Below are 11,300 nucleotides of genomic sequence, written 5' to 3'. Positions count from 1 at the left end.
CCTCTGGAGTCCACGCCCTAATGAAGGGCTATATCCACTCCCTGATATTTGTAGTAAAAATAAAGTAGTCCTTTAGGAAATAATACAAGAAGTATATGCACCCTGATATTGTCAAAATGGGCCTTGGCATCACACAGATGTATGGGTATACAATTTTTTCTTTAAAGATTTTATTTATTTACTTGATAGAGAGCACAAGCAAGGGGAGCAGCAGAGGGAGAGAGAGAAGCAGGCTCCTCTTGGGGCAGGGAGCCGGATGCGGGGCTTGATCCCAGGACCCTGGGATCCTAACCTGAGCTGAAGGCAGATACTTAACAGACTGAGCCACTGAGCCAAAAACAAAATGGTAAAATTCTTTAAAATGGTACATTTTTTGTTAGCTGTTACAATTTTTGTTACCACAGTTTTTAACAATAACATTATATCCTATTTATCAATGGTTCAGTAGTAAATTAAATGCTTTCCTCAGTAGAAATCCTACAAATAAGTTGAAATATGTAATTTGTAGGATTACATATTTGCTGAAAACTTTGAAATTTTTATGTTCCTCGTAACAGCCAGTAGCCAGTGGTTTCACAGTGAGTTTTGAGTTTCTGCATTGAATCTACTTGTGAGGCCAGGATTATGACCTTAAAGATCAATTCAACTTACTAAGAGGGCTTTTCAGCCACTATGTAGGTGACCAGGTGGGAGCTCTCCCACAAGTTCTAGAAACTTCTTGGCTTGACTTGATCAGTAAGCCCAGGACTCTCAGTTGCTGCCTTCCATCCCTGCTGCCAGGCGGCCGGAAGCCTGGTGCAACCAGCAGCAAAGCAGTGGTAAGGGTAGATTTGTGGTTGACTCTCCTGGTTATGAAAGTATCAGCCATGTTGTGCTTTTTTTTTTGTGATGAGAATAATTTCATTTCCTACAGAAATGGGGATGCTCTCCTTTTCCTGTCCTGATTCAGATATGTGCCAGTATGTTAGCTCCTAGAATTTGTTGCCTTCTTCAAAATGTCAGATTTAAATCTGGAGAAGGAAACTGACACTCTTTAGTAGCCATGAATATTGTCCAGGCTCCATCTGCTGCTCAGATTGGTAGGACAAACGTTTGTAATTTTACTGAAGTCCTATTTTTCTTTCATGAATTTTTTTTCATAATTTTTTTCTTTCATAAATGGTGCTTTTGATGTTGCATCTTAAAAGTCATTACCCAACCCGAGGTCACTTATGTTTTCTCCTCTGTTAATTTCTATAAATTCTAGTTTTGTATCTATAATGCATTTTGAATTAATTTTTTGGGAAGGGTATAAAGTTCATGTCTTGATTCTTATTTTTTTTAAAGAAATCTCTATACCCAATGTACGACTTGAATCTATAACCTTGAGATCAAGATTCACATCCTCCACCAAATAAGCCAGCCAGGTGCCCCCTGGATTCCATTTTTTGTTTTTTATTTTTCTTCCTTTCTTTCTTTTTGCATGTGGGTGTCCTGTTTGTTCCAGCACCATTTGTTGAAAAGACTATTCTTTCTTTCGCCATTGAATTGCCTTTGCTCTTTTGTCAAAGATCAGCTGACTCTATTTGTATATGTCTATTTCTGGCTCTCTATTCTCTTCCATCGATCTAGTTGTCTTATTGCTCAGATGGGAATTTCAGTGGAATTATTGGACAATCTGTCTCAGCAGACAAAGGCAAAGCTGTTAGATCCTCAGCAAATCATCGACTTGATTCACACAAAAGATGTTGGACAATTTCTACAGTTTTGCTTCATCATTTGCTGTCACTTGGGCCCAGATGACACCGAGTCCATCTGAAATGTCTATTCAGGCAAATGTGGTTCTGGATGGTATGAAAGACAAAGAACACAAAATCTCTCTTTTAGTAAACAATTTGAATAAAGTCGTTTTTAAAGGATTCTGAAACTTGTCATGTTGTGAAAGTAAAAACATTTAAAAGCAAGAGATGAAAAGGATAATGAAGCTTCAGATTTAAGAACATCTTATTGGGGGGGGTGTTTGGCTGGCCCAGTTGGTGGAGTACAGACTCCGGACTCAGGGTCATGAGATCAAGCCCCATGCTGGGTGTAGAGCTTACTTTAAAAAAAAAAAAAAGTCTTAGGGTGAAGCCCAATTAGAAGAAATTTTACACAATTAAAAATTGGGAATAAGGAAAATAATAAAACATGATCATTTTTTACTTTCTTAAGCTTAAAATACTATTTAAAGTCAAAATGTTTTCTTTGGGATAAACATGCATTATTTAGTTAAAAATAAAACATATTCATTTAAAAATACACAGTTTATAAGAGGTATAGTTTGATTTACTGTGTTTATCACTATTGACCAAAACTTAAAATTCTAGCTTCCTGAAGTAAATATTTAATGAGTTACTTATTTTTAGGAAGGAGCATTTCAGGAACAATCTATAAATCCTTACAGTACTTTCTTTTTTATGATAAAATAGAAACATGCCAAGAAATTCCCTTGAATAGGCTCCTTTCCACATTTTTCTCTTTTTCTTTCTTTTTTTTTTTTTTTTTTTTTTTTTTTTTTTTTTTCTTTTTCTTTCTTTTTTGATTTTTTTATGAACTCTGTGTCCAATGTGGGGCTTGAACTCATGACCCCGGAATCAAGAGTCACATGCTCTACCAACTGAGCAAGTCAGGTGCCCCTTCCCAGTTTATTTTGCAATAACAAGCTACATTCAGTAAAATGAAATGCCAGTCAAATTCTGGTTCTTTTATGTCTTGCTGGGTTCTAAGTAATTCCATAATCCAGAAATAATAAGGAAAATCTTAAATAAAATCTTTAAAAGATATATAGGTAAGGGATGTATAGGACTTTATTTTTTTTAAGATTTTTATTTATTTATTCATGAGAGACACACAGAAAGAGGTAGAGACACAGGCAGAGGGAGAAGCAGGCTCCATGCAGGGAGCCTGATGTAGGACTCAATGCCTGGTCTCCAGGATCACACCCTGGGCCGAAGGCAGGAGCTCAACCATTGAGCCACCAGGGGTCCCAGGACTTTATTATAATATTCTTGCAATTTTCCTATAGGTCTAACTTTTTTCTTGAAATAAAAAACCTAATTGTAAAATAAAGTTGGGACACATCCGCATCTGGTAATGGTTGAGTAAGATCCTGCCAGAGCAACTTTACACAGAGAAAAAAAAAGATAAACTCTGGATTTAACACACACACATAAAAACAGCTAAATGAAGCCCCTAGAGAGTGGACTATAAATGCTAATAAAAGTCAACGGATATTTTAAAGGCTAGAAAAGAAAAAAATGTCAACTCAGAATTCTATATCCAATGAAAACCTCCTTCAAGAATAAAAGTAAAATAGACATTCTCAGATAAGAGAAAATTCACCACCAGCAGGTTCTCACTACAATAATTGCTAAAGAAAGTCCTACAGGCTAATGGGATATAATATCAGATGAAACTTAGGGGATCCCTGGGTGGCTCAGTAGTTTGGTGCCTGCCTTCTGCCCAGGGCTTGATCCTAGAGTCCCGGGATCGAGTCCCACGGCTCCCTGCGTGGAGCCTGCTTCTCCCTCTGCCTGTGTCTCTGTCTCTCTCTCTCTCTCTCGTGTCTCATGAATAAATAAATAAAATATTTAAAAAAAAGATGGACCCCACAAATAAATACGTATGTGCTCAAAACTGTGGAAAAAAAAAAAAAGATGGAAACTTAGATCCTCAGAGAGGAATAAAGATCATCAGTGAGTAAATGTAAATGTCTGTTATTTTCATCTTAATTTCATTATTATATGTATGACTTTTTTTTTTTTTAAGATTTTATTTATGGGCAGCCTGGGTGGCTCAGTGGCACTTCAGTCCTGGGTGTGGTCCTGGAGACCCACGTCAGGCTCCCTGCATGGAATGGAGCCTGCTTCTCCCTCTGCCTGTGTCTGTGCCTCTCTCTGTGTGTGTGTGTGTGTGTCTCACGAATAAATAAATAAAATTTAAAAAGCTTCATACTAACTTGTAACCTATATTATTTTTTTAAGATTTTATTTATTTATTCACGAGAGATGGAGGGAAGGGGCAGAGACACAGGATCCATGCAGGGAGCCTGACGTGGGACTCGATCCCCAGTCTCCAGGATCACGCCCTGGGCTGAAGGGAGCGCTAAACCGCTGAGCCACTGGGGCTGCCCTACCTTGTAACCTATAGATCCATCTGTCCCCTCACTCATATACTATAGTGTGAGGTGGAATCCATCTACATATATCTTATTAACCCCCAACACAGTGTCATCACTTTTACTTTAAAGAGTCATACGGGGCAGGGCTCCCATGCCTGCATGGAGCCTGCTTCTCCCTCTGCCTGTGTCTCTGCCTCTTTCTCTCTCCCTGTGTCTCTCACAAATAAATAAATAAAATCTAAAAAAAAAAAATAATATAGGTTACAAGTTAGTATGAAGCGGTACTGGGTTAAAAGGTAAGAATGAATAATGTAATCCCTAGAACAACCACATGCCATGCACACATAGTGGAAATAAGTATAGCTAAAAAGCCAATAGAAAAAATAAAATAGGGCCACCTGTGTGGCTCAGTGGTTGAGCGTCTGCCTTTGACTTAGGTCATGATGCCTGGGCTCCCAGGGCTCCCAGTAGGAAGCCTGTTTCTCCCTCTGTCTATGTCTCTGCCTGTCTATGTCTCTAATGAATAAATAAATAAAATCTTGAAAGAAAAAAAGAAAGAAGAAAGAAAGAAAGAAAGAAAGAAAGAAAGAAAGAAAGAAAGAAAGAAAGAAAAAGGAAGGAAGGAAGGAAGGAAGGAAGGAAGGAAGGAAGGAAGGAAGGAAGAAAGAAAGAAAGAAAGAAAGAAAGAAAGAAAGAAAGAAAGAAAGAAAGAAAGAAAGAAAGAGAGAGAAAATAGGGTGTATGGGTGGCTCAGTCAGTTAAGTGTCTGCCTTTGGCTCAAGGTCCTGGGATCGACTCCCACATCAGGCTCCAGCTCCAGGGAGAGCCTGCTTCTCCCTCTGCCTGCTGCTCCTCCTGTTTGTGTGCTCTCTCTCACTGTCAAATTAATAAAGTCTTAAAAAAAAAAAAAGATTAAGGTGACTGCTTAGTGGGTTAAGTGACTGCCTTCGGTTGGGGTCATGATCTCAGGGTCCTAGGACTGAGTCCCATGTCAGGCTTCCTGCTCAGCTAGAGTCCTGCTTTTCCCTCTGCCCCTCCCTCCTGCTCCTGCTCTCTCTCAAAATAAATAAATAAAATCTTTAAAAATATATATTAAAAAGAAAAAAAGAGGCAGGAAAGGAAGAACCAGAGAAACAAAAAATAGAGGAGACAAACAGAAAACAAAAAAATAGTAGGAATAGAAGGGAACTTCTTCATCCTGATAAAAGTCACCTAACCCCGCCCCCCCACACACAGGGATGCCTGTGTGGCTCAGAGGTTAAGCGCCTGCCTTCAGCCCATGGCATGATCCTGGAGTCCCAGGATCGAGTCCCACGTAGGGCTCCCTGCATGGAGCCTGCTTCTCCTTCTGCCTAGGTCTCTGCCTCTCTCCCTGTGTGTCTCTTATGAATAAATAAATAAAATTAACCCCCCCCCACACACACAATTCACATTGTATTCAGTGCTGAAAGACGGAAGACTTTCCTTCTAGAAAATCAGGAACAAGGCAAAGATGTTTACTTTCACCTCTCCAATTCAACATGGGATTGGAGGTCCTAGCCAATGTAGTTAGGCACAAAATAAAAGGCAAACAGATTGGAGACGATCAAAACTGTCTTTATTTAAATAGACAACATGATCGTGTGCATAGAAAATTCCTAGGAATCTACAAAAATAGATATGAAAACTTGTAAGTGATTTTAAGAAGGTCAAAGGCCAATATATACAAATCAACGTATTCCTATACAGTAGCAATGAACAACTGGAAAATTTGTCAGCTGACAGACATCTGAGGACACAATCACAATTCTGAATCCGTGTGATGGCATAGTTGGAGTTGCTCCCTGGGATAGCTTTTTTTTTTAAAGATTTAAAAATATTTTTTAAAGATTTTATTTATTTATTCATGAGACACACACACACACACACACACACACACACACACACACACACACACAGAGGCAGGGGGAGAGGCAGGCTCCATGCAGGGAGCCCTACGTGGGACTCGATCCTGGGGCTCCAGGATCAAGCCCTGGACTGAAGGTGGTGCTAAACCACTGAGCCACCCTGGCTGCCCTAAAAAAATTTTTTTAAGTAATCTCTATACCCAATGTGGGCCTGAAACTTATGACCCCGAAATCAAGAGTCATGAGCCCTACCAACTGAGCCAGCCAGGAGCCCCATGTATTCATTGTTTGTTTCAAGCTTTTATTTAAATTCTAGTTGGTTAACACATAAGTTGTCTGATTCTTAATATTGCAAAAGACAATCTGAAGGAGAACAGTACACAGAGGTTGAACAAAATGTTGGAACTACATATTTGTGGAAATTAGTGATTGTGAGTGAAATGAAAGACAATTCTAAATAAGTGAAAAGGTTATGTTTGTTTAGTGCAAGTAATAAATACCTAAATTTGCAATAAAGAGGTAATGAAAGAATGTCTTTTTTTTTTTCTTTTTTGAAAGAATTAATTTTACCAAAGTAACAGTTTGAATGAGGCACAGGATGGTGATCTCCCTGGGTGCCCTGTGAGGAGGCAAGCTGGCGGTGTCCTGCTGTGGGGGTCTAGCTGTTCCCAGAACCATCCCGATGACCCGCTCTGCCGGCAGCGGCAGGCCTTTACGCACCCACGGGGGCGGGCTTGGCTGTGAGGCCCCGCTGCTCCCTCTGCTGGGCAGTGGATGCCTGCTTGGAGAATATTCAAACCCCCAGACCTTCGAGGCAGGCAGGGCCTCAGAGCCCATCAGGTCCTACTCCCTCATTTGTAAAGTTTAAACCGGCTTCAAGTGATCAAATAAATGACTCTTCACTACATAAAACTTTGGATATTTCAAAATTAGAGAGACAGTATCATTTATTCCATGACCTAGACACAAAAACACTTTAAATATGAGAGCATTGGGTGGCTCAGTGGTTGAGTGTCTGCCTTCTGCTCAGGGAGTGACCTAGAGTCCCAGGTTAAGTCCCACATCGGGCTCCCTGCATGGAGCCTGCTTCTCCCTCTGCCTATGTCTCTCCGTGTCTCTCATGAAATAAATAAAGAAAATCTTTTAAAAAATAAAAATAAATAAAAAACGTGAGAGCACATTCCCTTTGACTTGCCTTTTTTTAATGGTTCATTTATTCATGAAATGCTATCCCGACTTTTTTATGTTAACACTATACAATGAGGATTTTCCCAAATGATTATGATTTTTTCATAAGCATCATTTTTTTTTAAAGATTTTTTAAATTTTTATTTATTTATTATAGTCACACAGAGAGAGAGAGAGGCAGAGACACAGGGAGAGGGAGAAGCAGGCTCCATGCACCGGGAGCCCGATGTGGGATTCGATCCCTGGTCTCCAGGATTGCGCCCTGGGCCAAAGGCAGGCGCTAAACTGCTGCGCCACCCAGGGATCCCAGCATCATTTTTTAAAAGATTTTTTTAAAAATGTGTCTTATTCGTGAGAGACACACACACACACACACAGAGGAAACGACATAGGCAGAGAGAGAAGCAGGCTCCCTATGGGGAGCCTGGTGCGGGACTCGATCCCAAGACCCTAGGATGACACCCTGAGCCAAAAGCAGACTCAACCACTGAGTCACCCATGGGCCCCTGTAAGCATTGTTTCTAATGGGCATGTATTATTTGCCTTAGAAATGCCTAATGACAGTACAACTACCCTCAGCTGCCCAGCCCAGATGCAAATATTTATGGCAAAATCATGGTGACGGTGGCACAATGTGGTGAATACACAAAAAAACAAAATTGTGTACTTTAAATGGATGAATTGGGATCCCTGGGTGGCTTAGTGGTTAAGCGCCTGCCTTCGGCCCAGGGCATGATCCTGGAGTCCCAGGATCGAGTCTCACATCAGGCTCTCTGCACGGAGCCTGCTTCTCCCTCTGCCTGTGTCGTTTCCTCTGTGTGTGTGTGTGTGTGTCTCTCATGAATAAATAAATAAAATCTTAAAAAAAAATTAGGAGGGAGAGTAAGCAGGTACATAGAAATACCTGGATGATTCATAAGAATATTACCTCTACTTTTGTGCACATTTTGAATTTTCTTTTTTAAAAAGATTTTATTTATTTATTTGACACAGAGAGAGAGCATAAGCAAGGGGAATGGCAGAGGGAGAGGGAGAGGGAGAAGGGCCCAACATGGGGCTCCATCCCAGGACCCCGGTCATGACCTGAGCCAAAGGCAGATGCTTAACTGACTGAGCCACCCAGGAGCCCCATTTTGGATTTTCTAAAATAAAAAGTTGGATACAGTATTTCCTAGAATCCTCAGAGGTGCTTACCCCAACGTTCCGTGGCCTCCCGCAGTTCGTGGGCTGTCTATCCCATCTGGGGAGGGCTGTTTCACACGCAACCCTGGCCATTGCCGGCCCCTTTTGCCATCGTTCGACTCCACTGACCACCCTGCCCCACTCACGGGCCGCTCGGCTAACCTCTGCCACCCCCTGGCCTCTGGGCCAACGGTGGGCCTCTGCCAGGGCTGTGACCCCCTCCCTGTCCTCTCCTCCAGGCCACTGAGCTCTCTCGTGTCCTCCCCTCCGGCCGGTAGGGAGCCACCTCCCACCTGCCACCGCCAGCCCTGTCTGGGGCCTGAGGTGGAACCCACAGCAGAGCAGCGGGGATCCCAGGCACCCAGCCCTTGCCTCCACCTCTCAGCCTGACACAGACTCCCCCAGACGGCAGAGCTCAGGCACAGCGTCACACATCACCCATGCCCCTGGCTCTCTCCAGCTGCTCAGTCCGGCTTTTCTACTGCACGTCTTTCCACCTCACCTCACTTCCTGGCTCTCTGTCCTGCCACCACCTTTCCAGAAGCCTCCTTTAAGATCTACCTTCTGTCACTTACAAGTGGCATCGAGTTCCTTCTGACACAGCTCCTGAGCTCCAAACGAATCATTTGTGTCAGGCCCTCGAGATGTGCCAATCATTCAAAAAGCCCTGGAGAGATTCTGGAACATTCTACATCAGTTAGTAAGTGGGTCCAACCAGTTAAGTGGTTCTGCCTGATGCTTCACACCTATGTGGTCCCTGACTCAGCCAAAATCCAGAGCCGTAGGGCTTTTGGCATGAAAAATGGAGGGTGGCCTCAGGAAGAGAGGACTGCAGGAGGAACGGAGGTCAGGCTGGGACAGCAGGACTGGAAAGGAGGAAGGGCTATGTGTGACACAGGCTAGAAGCAGGCTCACCAGGACTCTAACCAGGTGGATGTAAATAAGGGGTGAGGGGATTTCCAGATTGGGGGACCAGGTGAAAGGCCATTCCTTAGCTGGGATAGAAGGTAAGAGAGGAGCAAACGCAAGTGTAAGGGTTGAAATGGAAGGCCTGTGGATGCCACTGGGGCAGTGGAAGCAGAGCTGGAAACTGAGGTCTAGAGCCAGGTGAGCCGGGGTGAGCCGGGGTGAGCCGGGGTGAGCTGGCGTGCCAAGTGTGAGAAACCGAGGTAGACTCAGAGGCGCCTCGGAGGCGTCCTTCAGAGATTGGGTGACCACGCGGCCCGGTCCTGGTTTACACCCGCTGTCCTGGGGTCTGGTTTATGCCTATTGTTCCACTCAGCACCTCCTTCACTCTCAGAAGAGTTCTCGTTCGGATGACAAACGATGTGGTCAGCCCACTCGAGACAGCCTGCAGGGCAGGGAAAGCAGAGGGACGAAGTCAGGCTCCTTTCACCCGCTTGCTTCCTTCGGCCTCCTCCTCTTCCCCCTCTGCCCCTCCATGCCTGCATTTCCCCCTTGCTCTACCTTCTTCATCCCCACTCCCCACAGGCTGTCACATCGCGGTGGCTGAAGGAAAAGTGACCCAGGGCCAGCTGCTCAGCCTCTGGGCGGTGGGCACAGGGAGGCCGCCTTGGCGGGGCTGGGGGCCACACAGGCCTGGGTGTGGAGTTAGCACAGCCTCCTGGTCCTCCCGCTGCCTTCCTGTTCTGTTATCTCGGAGCAGGGCACTTCTGCTCTTGGAGTTGCCCTTTCTACTGTCTGCTGAAGATGGAGACGGATCGAGTCATGTGAAACACCTCTTGGCACTGAGAAGTGGGGTTCACCTTACCTGGTGCCGCTTCTCATGGGGTTCCCATCCCCAGTGTGGGAGGTCAGTCACCTGGAAGAGAGGGTTTAGTGCATGTGAGGGGGTGTCTCCCGGGTTGGAAGGCTGAGGACTAGAGTCCATGGAGCCCTCGAGGACCAGCCTAGGGGCTTAGACCTACTTGGCGGCCCCGGGCCCCTCCGCGGGCCTGCACCCGCCCGGATCACCTGCAGGAGGCGCCGCAGACCCGCGGAGCGGCCAAGGGAGGCCTCGGCCGGGCGCCGGGCTGGAGCCTCCGCAGCTTCTGGGAAGGGCTTCCCTCCCTCAGGAGCGGCCGAGCTGAGCCGAGGGGTTGGAAGCGGGCGAGGACAGCAGAAGCGGAGAGCGACTTAAGGGACTGAGCCAAGGGACAGGGGATCTTCTGCGCCTGAGCGAGCGGACTCCAGCCCCGGTGACCTGCCCGGACCTCGGTCTGCTCCCGAGGGGAACGCGAGCGGCTGTACCCGGTGCGCGGCGCCAGTGCGGGGGCTCCCCGGCCCACGAGACTCGTGAAAATCTGAAGTCAGAGGGGCTGGGAGCCCGGCAAGCGCTTGGGGGGGCTCAGGGGCGAGTACCGGGGAAGGCAATAGGTTTTGAGGTCAAACCGGGATTCAAGGCCGAGCTGTCGCTTGAACTGAGCCTCAGTGTGCTCATCGGTAAAATGGGGTTAATGAGGCGGCCTCGCCGGGCTGAGTGGAGCTGGAGGTGATCAACGCCCGGAAGCCGGGGCCGCAGCGGCCGGTTCTGGGCAGGAGCTCCGGGAAGCGGAGCGGGACCCGGGCGGGGGGGAGGCGACTGCGGGCGGGGCACGGGGGCGGGGGGCGGGCGCACCGGGCAGGGGGGGAGCTGCGGCCCCGCCGCCCCGCCCCCGGAGAGGCTGCCGCGCGTCCTCCTGCAGTCCCGGCGCCGCCCGCCGCCGTCCTCGGTCGCGAGCTGTCACCTGGCCGCCCGGGGAGGGGCGGGCGCGGGCGGGGGCGCGGGGAGGCGGGACTTGGCGGCGGCGGCGGGGGCGGCGGGGGCGGCGGGGGGGGCGGGGGCGCGGGCGGGGGCGCGGGCGGGGGCGGGCACCCCGCGGGGAGGCCGGCCACGTGACGCCGCAGCCGGGGCCGGGCGGCCAGGC

At 46.7% G+C, this 11,300-nt stretch overlaps 1 long non-coding RNA gene across 1 annotated transcript; it reads right to left on the bottom strand.

Annotated features, from left to right (window-relative positions):
• Positions 1-6,067: 6,067 nt before the first annotated feature.
• LOC140601616 (uncharacterized) lies at positions 6,068-10,951 on the bottom strand. The gene is made up of 3 exons (XR_012004613.1): positions 10,369-10,951; positions 10,166-10,216; positions 6,068-9,745 (listed from the first exon to the last, which is right to left on the bottom strand). It is a non-coding gene; the product is annotated as an uncharacterized lncRNA (long non-coding RNA).
• Between the last annotated feature and the right edge of the window lie 349 nt (positions 10,952-11,300).

Source organism: Canis lupus, chromosome 12 (genome assembly GCF_048164855.1).
Source record: "Canis lupus baileyi chromosome 12, mCanLup2.hap1, whole genome shotgun sequence".
Classification (NCBI taxonomy): Eukaryota; Metazoa; Chordata; class Mammalia; order Carnivora; family Canidae; genus Canis; species Canis lupus.
Note: the sequence above shows the minus strand (reverse complement) of the source record. Positions and strands in the feature narration are given on the sequence as shown.